The following is a 12005-nucleotide window of genomic DNA, read 5'->3' as shown; positions in this document are numbered from 1 at the left end:
CTCTGAACTGGGGTGACAGATCTGGGCTAGAGGGATTAGTCCATGATGATTAGGGCAGATTTGATGGGGTGTCCAGTGCACAGGGGCACAGCCCAGCCCCTGCTGTGCTGGTCCTGCAGGTCTCTGGCAGGAGGCCTGGCTGTGAGAGGACACTGCTGTGTGCCAGCCCTGCACACACACACTGATCAGCTGAACAATGGTGTTTCATCTGTGGGTAACTTTCTTGGGCATGTTCTTGGGAGAAGAACCTAGGGAGAAGAACTTTCAGGCCCTACCCATAGGAGATCACTTTTCTTTATAGAAGTACTGTTACAGAGGCCAGCTTTGTCACAGCAGTGCCCATTGCCTGTCCCTGCCTGCGCTCACAGCACTGACACACAGCAGGACGGGGACCAAGCTGCCAGAGCACTCAGGCCTTGCACGAACACAAGGGATGAGAAGGAGAGTGTGGGAGTGGAACCAGAACAGCTGTGGAAGAACAAGCGCTGGTGCTCCCTGGCAGGGCTGCCATGAGACAGCTCTTTTCCCTTCCACCCATGCGCACGGGAACTATCACTGCAGCTCCAGAAAGGTCTTGGAGAAAGAATGTCAGTAAAAATATTGGTGAAAGACCCTTTATTTTGCTTAAACACAGAGAAAACAATTCCACATTGACACAGTCACTCACTGAGAAGTGAAAAGCATGCAGTGAATTACAAAGGGAATAAAAATATTATCATTAAAAAAAAAATCACAACTAGAGACAAAAAATACTACACAATATGAACCTGCAATGAGAATGTCTTCTTATGTAGAAGAAGACAGAGACAGTTTATAGGTTCAGATGAAATCCAGTCATCCGTTTCCACAGGGCATCCTTGAGCTCCTGGTTCCTCATGCTGTAGATGAGGGGGTTCACTGCTGGAGGCACCACCGAGTACAGAACAGACACCAGCAGACCCAGGGATGGGGAGGAGACGGAGGGGGGCTTCAGGTAGGCAAACACACCAGTGCTGACAAACAGGGAGACCACGGCCAGGTGAGGGAGGCAGGTGGAAAAGGCTTTGTGCCGTCCCTGCTCAGAGGGGATCCTCAGCACGGCCCTGAAGATCTGCACATAGGACACCACGATGAACACAAAACAGCCGAAAGTTAAACAGACACTGACTACTAGAAGCCAAACTTCCCTAAGATAGGAGTGTGAGCAGGAGAGCTTGAGGATCTGGGAGATTTCACAGAAGAAGTGGCCCAGGGCATTGCCCTTGCACAGGGGCAGTGAAAATGTATTGGCCGTGTGCAGCAGAGCATGGAGAAACCCAGTGGCCCAGGCAGCTGCTGCCATGTGGACACAAGCTCTGCTGCCCAGGAGGGTCCCGTAGTGCAGGGGTTTGCAGATGGCAACGTAGCGGTCGTAGGACATGACTGTGAGAAGATAAAACTCTGCTGAAGCTAAAAAGAGAAACAGAAAGAGTTGTGCAGCACACCCTGCATAGGAAATGACACTGGTATCCCACAGAGAGTTGGGCATGGACTTGGGGACAGTGGTGGAGATGGAGCCCAGGTCGAGGAGGGCAAGGTTGAGCAGGAAGAAGTACATGGGTGTGTGGAGGTGCTGGTCCCAGGCTATGGTGGTGATGATGAGGCCGTTGCCCAGCAGGGCAGCCAGGTAGATGCGCAGGAAGAGCCAGAAGTGCAAGAGCTGCAGCTCCCGTGTGTCTGTGAATGCCAGGAGCAGGAACTGGGTGATGGAGCTGCTGTTGGACATCCGCAGCCTCTGGGCATAGGACACTGACAAGTTACGGGAGATTTCTCTGAGCAAAGTCAAAGCCATTTCTCACACACCCTCCCCTGTTCCACACCCCCTTGTCCTTTCCCAGACCTTCCTCCAGCTCCGTGTCTGAGCCCTGGGTGGTGCTGGCTGGAGGTGCCGTGAGGAGCAGGGCCTGTGCCCGCTGGCTGCCGAGGAGTCAGCCCTGCTCTGCACCAGGGGGCATGGGAATGGGGGGCAGGGGACAGTCCTGGGGTTCAGCTTTGTCGGATGGAACCAAAACAAGTCTCATCCTTTCCTAAAAAGCATTTTCTCAGTTGCAGCATCTCTGCACTTCTCTGAGGGGCTTTCAGATAACACACAGAGGCTATAGGACAGGTTTCCATCCTGGAGGGAAGCTCGCAGCTGGGAAGAAAACCTCAACGAGACAGACAAGGGTCCTAATGATGGCATTTGACTGGGGGACACTCAGCTCACTCCCCAGGCCCACAGACTGCATTGCCCACACCCCACAGGGCAGAGCAAAGCTGGGACACGTGTTCCCATGGACACAGCTGCAGGAAAGGACCCACAAGATCAGGCTGTGACTCTGCAGCTGAAACTGCCATCCCCAGGGAGCCTGGGAGCAAGAACAAGATCCCAACAGCAGTGACCCAGAGCAGGGGAGCAAGAAGGACAATGCAGTGAGGGTGGGTGTGAGAGAGGCCAGGGCAGAGGCAGCCGGGCACTCAGACAGCGTCACCCTTCCCCAGCTGTGCAGCCACCTCCCAGACACCAACATTGCCGGGCAGCTGCTCTCAGCGCCTGTGCTCTGCAGAGGAACTGGAGCTCTGGCTGCACAGGAGCTGCTCCATGCCTTGGAGCCCCCGGCCCTGAGGGCAGAGGCTTTGCTGGGTGGGACAGGAGGCCAGGGGGCTGCTCACAGGAGGGATCTGCACTGCAGGGGATCACAGGGACTTTTCTCTGTTCTCCCTCCCATAACAATTCCGGGTTTAGTTTCCTCTCATTTCTGATCACTTCCCTGCTGCCTGGAGATTCTCCCCCTGGGAGGTGTTTCCCTGTCCATGTCTCTTCCCTGTCAGTGCTCACAGACCCCATCCCACCCTCTGTGCCCTCCCCCTGGCCCTACAGATCCTGCCTGTTCCCAGGGCACTGCCTGGGGGCATCTTCCTGTTTGCAGGCTGGAAAACAGGACAGGTCAGACTAGGCTGAGGGGTCCAGCCAAGGTGATGCAGGTGCTGTGCACAGGCAGAGGGGTGGTGAAGGGATGTTATGAGCCTTCTGGCAGATGTGCTGATCACTCAGAGTTGCAGTTCAGGAGTCTCAGTGACTTGTTTAAGCATGAGAGCTCATTTTCATTTTATCCTTTCCTGCACCCCCCACCCCTTGGGATAGGAAACTGAAAAGACAGGCTCAGGAAAGCTCCTTATCTGTCTGGTAATCCTTGCATTGATCTTGTCCTTGAGTCGTCCCCTTGGAAAAATGCTGGGGTTGATCTCCATCTGTGAGCAGCCCTGACCCACACAGCACCCTCTCCACAGCAGAAACACATTTCCTACCCTATAGGGTTTGCTCCTTTCACCCACATTTTCTCCCCTGTGTTGTTGGGATCTCCCCAAGCAGGCTGAGCGCTGACCCTGGCAGGCGGCAGAGTCCCTGCCCTTGCTCAGCCCTGGGGTGCAGGGACCCTGCTCTGCAGGACAGCCCTGGGCACCCCTGGGTGCTCACCCAGCTTCACAACTGTTCAACATCGCCTGACAAGAGCCCCCTCCTTAAAGATCCCACCAGCTGTGCCTGTGCCAGGTTTAGGAGATGCCTCCAGGAGCTACAGCTGCATTGCCCTGCACCCAGAGACTTACCATGGCAAGGGCTGCAAAGGTTTCTCCTCCAGTGAGCTCTCAGTCATCCTCCCAATCCTGACCACCTTCAATCTCTCTCTGCCTTGCTCGTCTCCCTGAGATCCCCAGGCAGAGCCCTCAGCCCTGCTGCGTGTGCAGAGGAGCTGCTCCTGGGCAGAGCTGTCTCTCTGCAGCGCTGCCACTTGCCAGGAGCTCCCTCTGTCCCAGGAGCCCAGCCCAGCTCAGCAGCACTGGAGCAGCCCAAGGCGCTTTAATGACCCCTCTGGTGGCTTTGGACCTCAGTCCCTGGAGGAATTTGAGGATGAGAAACTCACACCTAAACTTCAAAGGCTTTGGTGCTGAGTCCATGAACCTCAGATCCTGAAGGCAAATTGAAGAAGTCAAACTCAGATCTAAACTTCAAAGTTTCTTGTAACGTTAATGAATCCCACTGAGGGACACAGCTGAGAAACCATCCCCAGGGTCTGTTTGGACAGAAAACTTGAAGCAGAACAAAGGGTAAGCAAGTGAAAGGTGGTTCTGATGCTGAATAAACCTCAATGTGTTTCATTAACCAAAGAACCAAGCCCTGACCCCCAGCCCTGGGAAGTCAGATCCTTTTCCTCCCACGTTGCCCAGGGCCCTTCCTGGACAGTGTGATGTGGGGCTGTGCAAGGCCAAGGGCAGGACTATGGTCCCACAGCTCCCAGGTTCCTGGCTGGGGACAAGGAGGCCATGAGGCCCCTGTGCTGGAAGGACAAGGTGTCTCCTCACAGGCATCAGAGGTGCAGACAACAGCCATAGCCAAGGGGAGAAGGAGCTCATGTCTGGTGGGGCTTTCAGCCTCTCTACATCCCTTGCTCATCTCCACCACAGCCTGTCCTGTGCTGTGGCATCCCCTGCACCTCTTTCCCTGCAGGCTACAGACATCCCCCCTGCTGCCCCACCTTGCTCTTGTCTGAGCATCTTCCTTCCTTTGCTGAGAACTCTGCATCCTCCCCAGCTGTTCCTTGGAGCACAAAGCCTTGGGCTGATGCAGACTCCCTCTGCTGACCTGCTCCACCACAGCACTGCCCTTCCAGTCACATTCCTTGCTGCTCATGTCCAGCCTGGACCTCCCCAGCTGCACTTTGGGCCATTATTTCTTTCTCAAGCTCTTTCCCACTATGAAGAAACCTCCACCACCTCTGAAACCACCCTTCAAGCACTCTCAGGCTACTCCTGCACTGCTGCAGCCTCCCCAGCGCTGCTGGGCCAAAGCAGCCCAGGTCCCTCAGCATCCCACCCCATGTGCACAAGGTGCTGAACCTGCCTTGGCAGAGCCCTGCACTCTCCAGTTCCTCCCTGCTTCTCCAAACTGGGAAGCCGCACACTGGCACACCCCCGTGTGTGAAGGGGTTTCGTTAGAAGGAGATATGTTGTTGAATTAGTCAGGCCCAAAGGAATCTCAAGGCCACTTCAAGAAGCTGAGAACAGAATCTGCTGTGAGAAAGAGGGGCGTTTCTTCATTAACAGGGCCTCAGCATGGCGTGAGTCGTCGGACCTATCATCGGTGGGGCTCCAGCGTGTGGACTGCCCATGATACTCCTTTAGCGAATCCATGCTTGGAGCGTGGATTCGTGATTAGAGAATAGTTGCGTATATAAGGAGACATGTTTCTGTAATAAATGGCTTTGGCGTGATTCACATTGAATCGGAGTGCTGAGTCCTTTATCGTTCCAACAAATGGTGACCCCGACGTGATACTCCGAACGGCGTCTCACTAAGGTCGGGGAAAAGCCTGGAGCGGCCCAGCCGGAGGCGTCTCAGCTGGACTGAGAGCCGGGCGGAGACGTACGGACGTTCCGCGGATAAATTTTGTTGAAGAAGGCCCCGGGAAAGGTGAGCGGCTGGGAGCAGGAGGAGGGAAGAGTGAAGTTATGGGGCAGAATATATCCTCAGAGGAAGAAGCTATAGTTAAGATCCTCCTGCATATTCTCTCTATGAGAGGACTTAAATATGAAGAAAGTAACATACGTAGACTGTTGGTTTGGTGTAGAACTAATGGCTACCCGACAGAAGCTGAGAAAGCTTTTAAAATTGAACTTTGGGACGATATAGGGCAGAAATTATGGGATAAGGTTAGCAACGGAGATGAAGAAGCTAAATCATTAGCGACTACATGGAAGCTTATAATTTCCACCTTAAAAGAATTTAAGGCTGAGCGGGCTGCGGTTACTGGAATTTTTGCAGCGTTACAGCCTGATAAGAACTCTAAAAATAACTGTGAAGCTTACCCAGTTCGTGTTTTCGATACCCTCCTTACTCCATCCCCTGTTGTGCCTTCGGCACCCCCAATGATACAACAGTCTGGGGCGGAGGGAGGAAAATTACCGAGTGGATGGCCTCCTGTACCATCACACGACCCTGGAGAGACCAAGAAGTCCAAAGAACTGGAGTCAGATAATTTGTCAAAAGGACTGGTGAAAGTTGAGAATGCTAAAGTCGTAAATAAGTGTAATATCAATTATTTTACTGATTTGTGTCCGCCTTCACCGCTTTCTATCCTTCTAACTCCTACAAGAGAACAGAAGGAGCCGCCGGATAAGAACTGGGCAAAAGAACTGTGTGAAAGATCAGATCAGCTATTAGCGAGTGAATCCAATGGTCAGCAATATCAAGCTATGAGAGAGGTGCCTGAAACCAACAAAGCAGCCAAATCATTTGCAACTGTCAATCTGTAAATCAGGGTCCCAATGAGAATTGCATGCAATTTATTGACCACCTTCAAGAGACCATCAATAAGCAGATTGAAAACTTAGAAGTTAAGGAAGCACTGGTGTTGAAATTAGCAGTAGAAAATACTAATGTTTGCTATCAGCATGTTATTTGCGAGTTTTACAGTACATATTATGTGTTCCTGTGTACCGTCTCTCTGAAAATCAAGCAGCTTGTCAGGAATGTGAGTTAATTGTTTCACTAGTTGTTTTTAAGTGCACCATAAAACCTTCTGCCTGCTCTTCCCACTCAGGCTGCAAGCAGCCCTGTGCTTCCCCCCCGCCTCCCCCCCCCCCCCCCCCCCCCCAAGGTTTTTACTTGCAAGATGGGGTCAGGAATGATTGTTTTCAGTTGTGTTCCTAAAAAATCGGTATTGGGAGGTGTTTTAAAACATAGAAAAGCACTCGGACAAGAAATCATTAAATCTTTTCAGACAGTTTTACAGGCAGGGCGATTTGAACTTCAACAAGCTGAGAGAGACTTAACTGATAACACAAGAAAACTTGTTAAAGTCTGCAAGATGCTTTCCTTATTAACCTGTTTTCTTTGTGGGTATCTGTTTAAGCATGTTGCAATTTTGATAGGTCTTTGTTACATGGTACGATAAGTTCACAGTTTGTTAAATCATGAGATTCCGTTGACTCAAAATGTGCATTTTGTGATAATACAGAAGAACATGAGTAATTTAGTTCTTTACTGCATGAATGTGATGTCTATCCCTGTTTCTCTATTAGGACGGGATGTGTTAGGACAACTAGGAGCAACTCTGGTGACAAAACAACAGCATTTCTAGAAGCGGCCATTGATGATGGGCGACCAGTACTTAAATTACAGTGGAAAAATGATGATCCAGTATGGGTAAATCAATGGCCGCTCAGTGAAGAAAAGCTCGCCCATGTCAAAGAGCTAGTACAGGAACAGCTTGAAAAAGGGCATTTAGAGCCGTCTACAAGTCCCTGGAATACTCCTGTGTTTACTATTCAGAAAAAATCAAAGAAATGGAGGTTGTTACAGGATCTTCGAAAAATTAATGATACCATGGAAGACATGGGAGCATTACAGCCGGGATTACCATCCCCTGTCATGATTCCAGAAAATTGGCAGATCTTAATAATTGACTTGAAAGATTGTTTTTTCACCATTGCTTTGCATCCTGATGACTGTAAACGTTTTGCATTTTCCATAAATTCTGTAAATAAGGGTGAACCTGCGAAAAGGTATCAATGGGTAGTTTTGCCACAGAGAATGAAAAATTCCCCAACTATGTGTCAAATTTATGTAGCTTGGGCCTTGCAATCTGTCAGAAAATCTCATCCTGAGTTAGTGATTTACACTACATGGATGACATATTAATAGCTGGGGAAACTTTTTCGACTGATTTGTTGATAAATGAAGTATCTGATACCTTGCAGCATAGAGGATTGCAAATTGCTCCAGAAAAGGTACAAATTCAACCAGCGTGGAAATATCTTGGTTGGGAAATTTCTCAGTCCACAGTGAAACCTCAGAAAATAGTATGTCAGCCTGTCATTCAATCCTTAAATGATGTGCAGAAACTAGTGGGTGATCTGAATTGGGTCCGGAGCATTTGTGGGATCACTAATGAGGATTTAGCTCCAATTGTAAAACTGCTAAAAGGGGATAGTGACATTAGCTCTCCTAGAACGTTTACTGCTGAGGCGGATGCTGCTCTGAAAAAGATTATGTCCAAACTTGTAAAAGCTTTCAGCCATAGGTGGAACCCAGATTATGTAATCGGACTACTAATTGTAAACAATACTAACTATCCTTTTGCTCTCATAATGCAATGGACAACTGGTAAGGAGCCGTTAAAGATCTTAGAGTGGGTGTTTTTGCATTTTCGACTCAAACGAACCATTACAACCAGGGTTGAGGTCTTTGCTCAGCTTATAATGAAAGGTAGGCAGAGAATAGTCGAAATTTCAGGGGCTGAGCCTGCATATATCATTGTTCCCCTCGTTTCAGAATATTTACAGTGGGCTTTGCAGAACTCCTTACCTTTTCAGATTGCGTTATTAGATTCTCAAGTTTTAATTAAGACATTTTCCCCTCCACACAAGTTAATGTCAGTTTTGAATATGGGATCAATGGAGGAGGGTCCCCCTCTTCTCTCAGAATTTCCTGTTAAAGGACCCACAGTGTTCACTGACGCAGGGGGTAAAATGCAGAAAGCAGCAATTACATGGAAAACAGATGGAAAATGGCACAATGTGATGCTAACTGACCTGAAAGGATCAACTCAGCATTTGGAACTCAGGGCTGTAATAGAAGTGTTTATCAGATTTGCTCATAGCCCAGTGAATATTGTTTGTGATTCTTTGTATGTGGTAGGTGTGGTAGCTCGCATTGAAAGATCATTGCTCAAAGAGGTTCAGGATGCACAACTGATGTCTTTGTTCAAGCAACTATGGTTGTTGGTCGAAGAGAGACAACACCGATACTTCATAACACATATCCGTAGTCATCTGACAATTCAAGGCGATTTAGCTGAAGGAAACCGCCGAGCTGATTTTCTTGTATCTCCTGCCTCGGTTCCACCTCCAATATATAGGTTTGGGCAAGCAGTACACTCTCATAGTTTCCTCCATCAGTCTGCTCAGGTCTTACAGCGGCAATTTTCATTGTCCGAAAGTGAAGCCCGAGGTACTGTTAAAAGTTGTGCAGATTGTCAGCGCATCTCAGTAGGGCTGGGTGCAGGAGTCAATCCAAGAGGATTAGGAGCCTTGGAATTGTGGCAAATGGACGTTACACATGTCCCTGAATTTGGCAGGCTGAAGTATGTGCATATGTCTATTGATACATATTCTTTCGCCATATGGGCCACTGCTCAGACTGGTGAAACTAGTTCACATGTGCAACGACATTTATGTTCTGCTTTTGCAGCTTTGGGAGTTCCTGCACAGGTCAAGACAGACAACGCACCTGGTTATATCGCCAAAGCTACTGCCACCTTTTTTCAGTTGTGGGGTGTTAAGCACATTACAGGGATACCAAAGTCTCCTACTGGTCAGGCCTTGGTAGAAAGGATGAATCGAACTCTCAAGCATCAGCTTGACAAACAAAAAGGGGGAACTGACTGTACTACTCCACATGACAGACTAAGCAAAGCATTATATGTCTTGAACTTTTTACGCCTTCCGCAAGGGTTCGACATTCCACCTATGATTCGTCATGGAACAAGCTTAAAAGGACACTTGACAGACCTTAGAGAAAATCAATGTAAGGTCAAAATACACAATGGAGTTACTGGTGAATGGGAGGGTCCTTTCCAATTAATAACTTGGGGAAAGGGTTATGCTTGTGTCATTACAGACCAAGGATCAAAATGGATTCCTGAGAAATGGATCAAGCCATGGCTGAATAAAGACAACAAAGATTCGACAGATGCAGAAGGACAGGAGGGAGATATGTTGTGAGAATTGTCTCAAATGTAAACCATGAATTCTTATTCAGTGTTATAGATGCTCTTAGACCCAGTGGTCTAAAAGCTTATTAGTAAACAGATAAGGTATCTTCCATAGAGAATGCTAATTTGAACAGATAGTAAGAATTCCAAAAGGGTGATATTACAATTAGATAATCTATGCATAGATAAGGTAAAAGTATAAGATATTTCTACCATGGTAACCTAATTTAGCAACTGGTAAGGTTTTAAAAGAGATATTAAGATTAAGCTATAGATCTTTTAAATAGGTTAATATAAGTTTTAAGATATTAATTCAATAATTAGCATATGAATAGGTTAATATAAGTTTTAAGATATTAAGTCAATAATTAGCATATGCTGATGGTATTAAGTACGTTACTCTATAAACTGCACAGTTATAGATCTTTTAAGAATTTAAGAGAATATATTGTATTAAGTTGTCTGACTATTCTAAAATAGTGCGTTGGTAAGGTTGTCATAAGTAGAATTAAGGTTTTATATATGATATGAAGGTTTGAGTATAAGCAGATAGTTGTTTAATCTTATTAAGTAAGGTTTAGCTACATTATATGTAATTGTAATTATGTTGTTAATCACGTGTCCTATGTTGCAGTGTATTTCAAAGACGATTCAGCATGCTGTTTAAGGGGCCTGACTAGTTCAAGAACAAAAAGGGGGAATTGTGAAGGGGTTTCGTTAGAAGGAGATATGTTGTTGAATTAGTCAGGCCCAAAGGAATCTCAAGGCCACTTCAAGAAGCTGAGAACAGAATCTGCTGTGAGAAAGAGGGGCGTTTCTTCATTAACAGGGCCTCAGCATGGCGTGAGTCGTCGGACCTATCATCGGTGGGGCTCCAGCGTGTGGACTGCCCATGATACTCCTTTAGCGAATCCATGCTTGGAGCGTGGATTCGTGATTAGAGAATAGTTGCGTATATAAGGAGACATGTTTCTGTAATAAATGGCTTTGGCGTGATTCACATTGAATCGGAGTGCTGAGTCCTTTATCGTTCCAACACCCGTGTGTGTGGGGTCACAGCAGTGCTGAACCGAATGGGATGAGAACTCCAGGTGTCTGGGTCCCCACGCTGCTCCTCATGCAGCCCCGTGTGCAGCTGCCTTGTTCATGGTGAGCGTGCACCACAGGCTGGTGTGGGGACCTTGGAGTGCCCAGGCCCTTCTCCTCAGGGTCACTGCTCAGCATGTCAGGTCCTGCTCTGCCCTGATGCAGGACGTTGTTTTCCTGCCCTGATAAAAAAATGGACACTTCATCTTGAGAAACTTCAGAAATCTGTAATGGTGGAACCCCAAATTTTCTCAAGGTCTGGACTCTCCATTTGCTGCAGCTGCAGCCCCTCCACTTAGGGGTCAGTATAAATACCATCTCCCAGAGATACTGTGGGGTCTTGGGGGTCTGAGACTCATAATGCCTGGGGTCTGGAGTTTCTGAAGTTTCCCTATGTGCAGTAGGAATGGGTGGAGCTCTGCCTGGGGACAGACAATATCAGCCTAAGGTTTTGTCAGCATGAGAGGGCAGAACAACATGGGCAGTGTTGTGGTGCCTGGACATCAGTTACAGACTCACTGATCAGGTAGAAGAATTAGATGAGGCCTCCTTCAGACAAATGGAAGAAGCCTCCTGTTTCCAGGGCAGTGTCCTCATGTCAGACCTGAGATATCCCAATATCTGCAAGGTACCAGCCATCCAGGAGGGTTTGAGCTCATTGACAACATCTTCCTGACACGGGTGACTGAGGGGTCAGTGGGGTGAGGTGCCCCGTGAGACTTTACACTTACAAACCACAAAGAGTTGGTCAGGATGGGACAGTCAGGGATGGGAAAGTGGAGCTGAGGCTCCTGGGAGATGATCACAAGGCCAAGAGCAGGATTTCAGGAGAGCAAGCTTTGGTCTGCTGAGGGATCTGCTTGGGTGCTAGGGGATATCACCTTGGTGTCTGCAGTGCTTCTCTCTCACATTTCCTCCCTCCTCTCTCCCACCTGCTGTTGTGCAGCGTTTTTCACCCTTTCTCAAATACAATATCCCAGAGGTGCTGCCGGCATCACTGAGTGGCTCAGGTTTGGCAAGGAGTGGGTCCATCTTGGAGCAGCTGAAATCCACTATGTCTGATGTTGGTCAGACTCCTGTTGTCTTCTCAGAGAGGTGACAACTGTAGCACAGCCACACTCACCCCCAGTTCCAAGATTTTGCCATGTAA

General features: G+C 48.3%; 1 long non-coding RNA gene across 1 annotated transcript; it reads left to right on the top strand.

The window, feature by feature from the left end:
• Positions 1–4985: 4985 nt before the first annotated feature.
• LOC139826316 (uncharacterized) lies at positions 4986–10776 on the top strand. The gene is made up of 2 exons (XR_011736264.1): positions 4986–10056; positions 10105–10776. It is a non-coding gene; the product is annotated as an uncharacterized lncRNA (long non-coding RNA).
• Positions 10777–12005: the final 1229 nt, after the last annotated feature.

The sequence above is a fragment of the Patagioenas fasciata genome, chromosome W (assembly GCF_037038585.1).
Source record: "Patagioenas fasciata isolate bPatFas1 chromosome W, bPatFas1.hap1, whole genome shotgun sequence".
Taxonomy (NCBI): Eukaryota; Metazoa; Chordata; class Aves; order Columbiformes; family Columbidae; genus Patagioenas; species Patagioenas fasciata.
The sequence above is the reverse complement of the archived record's forward strand: the minus strand, read 5'-3'. Positions and strand labels throughout refer to the sequence as shown.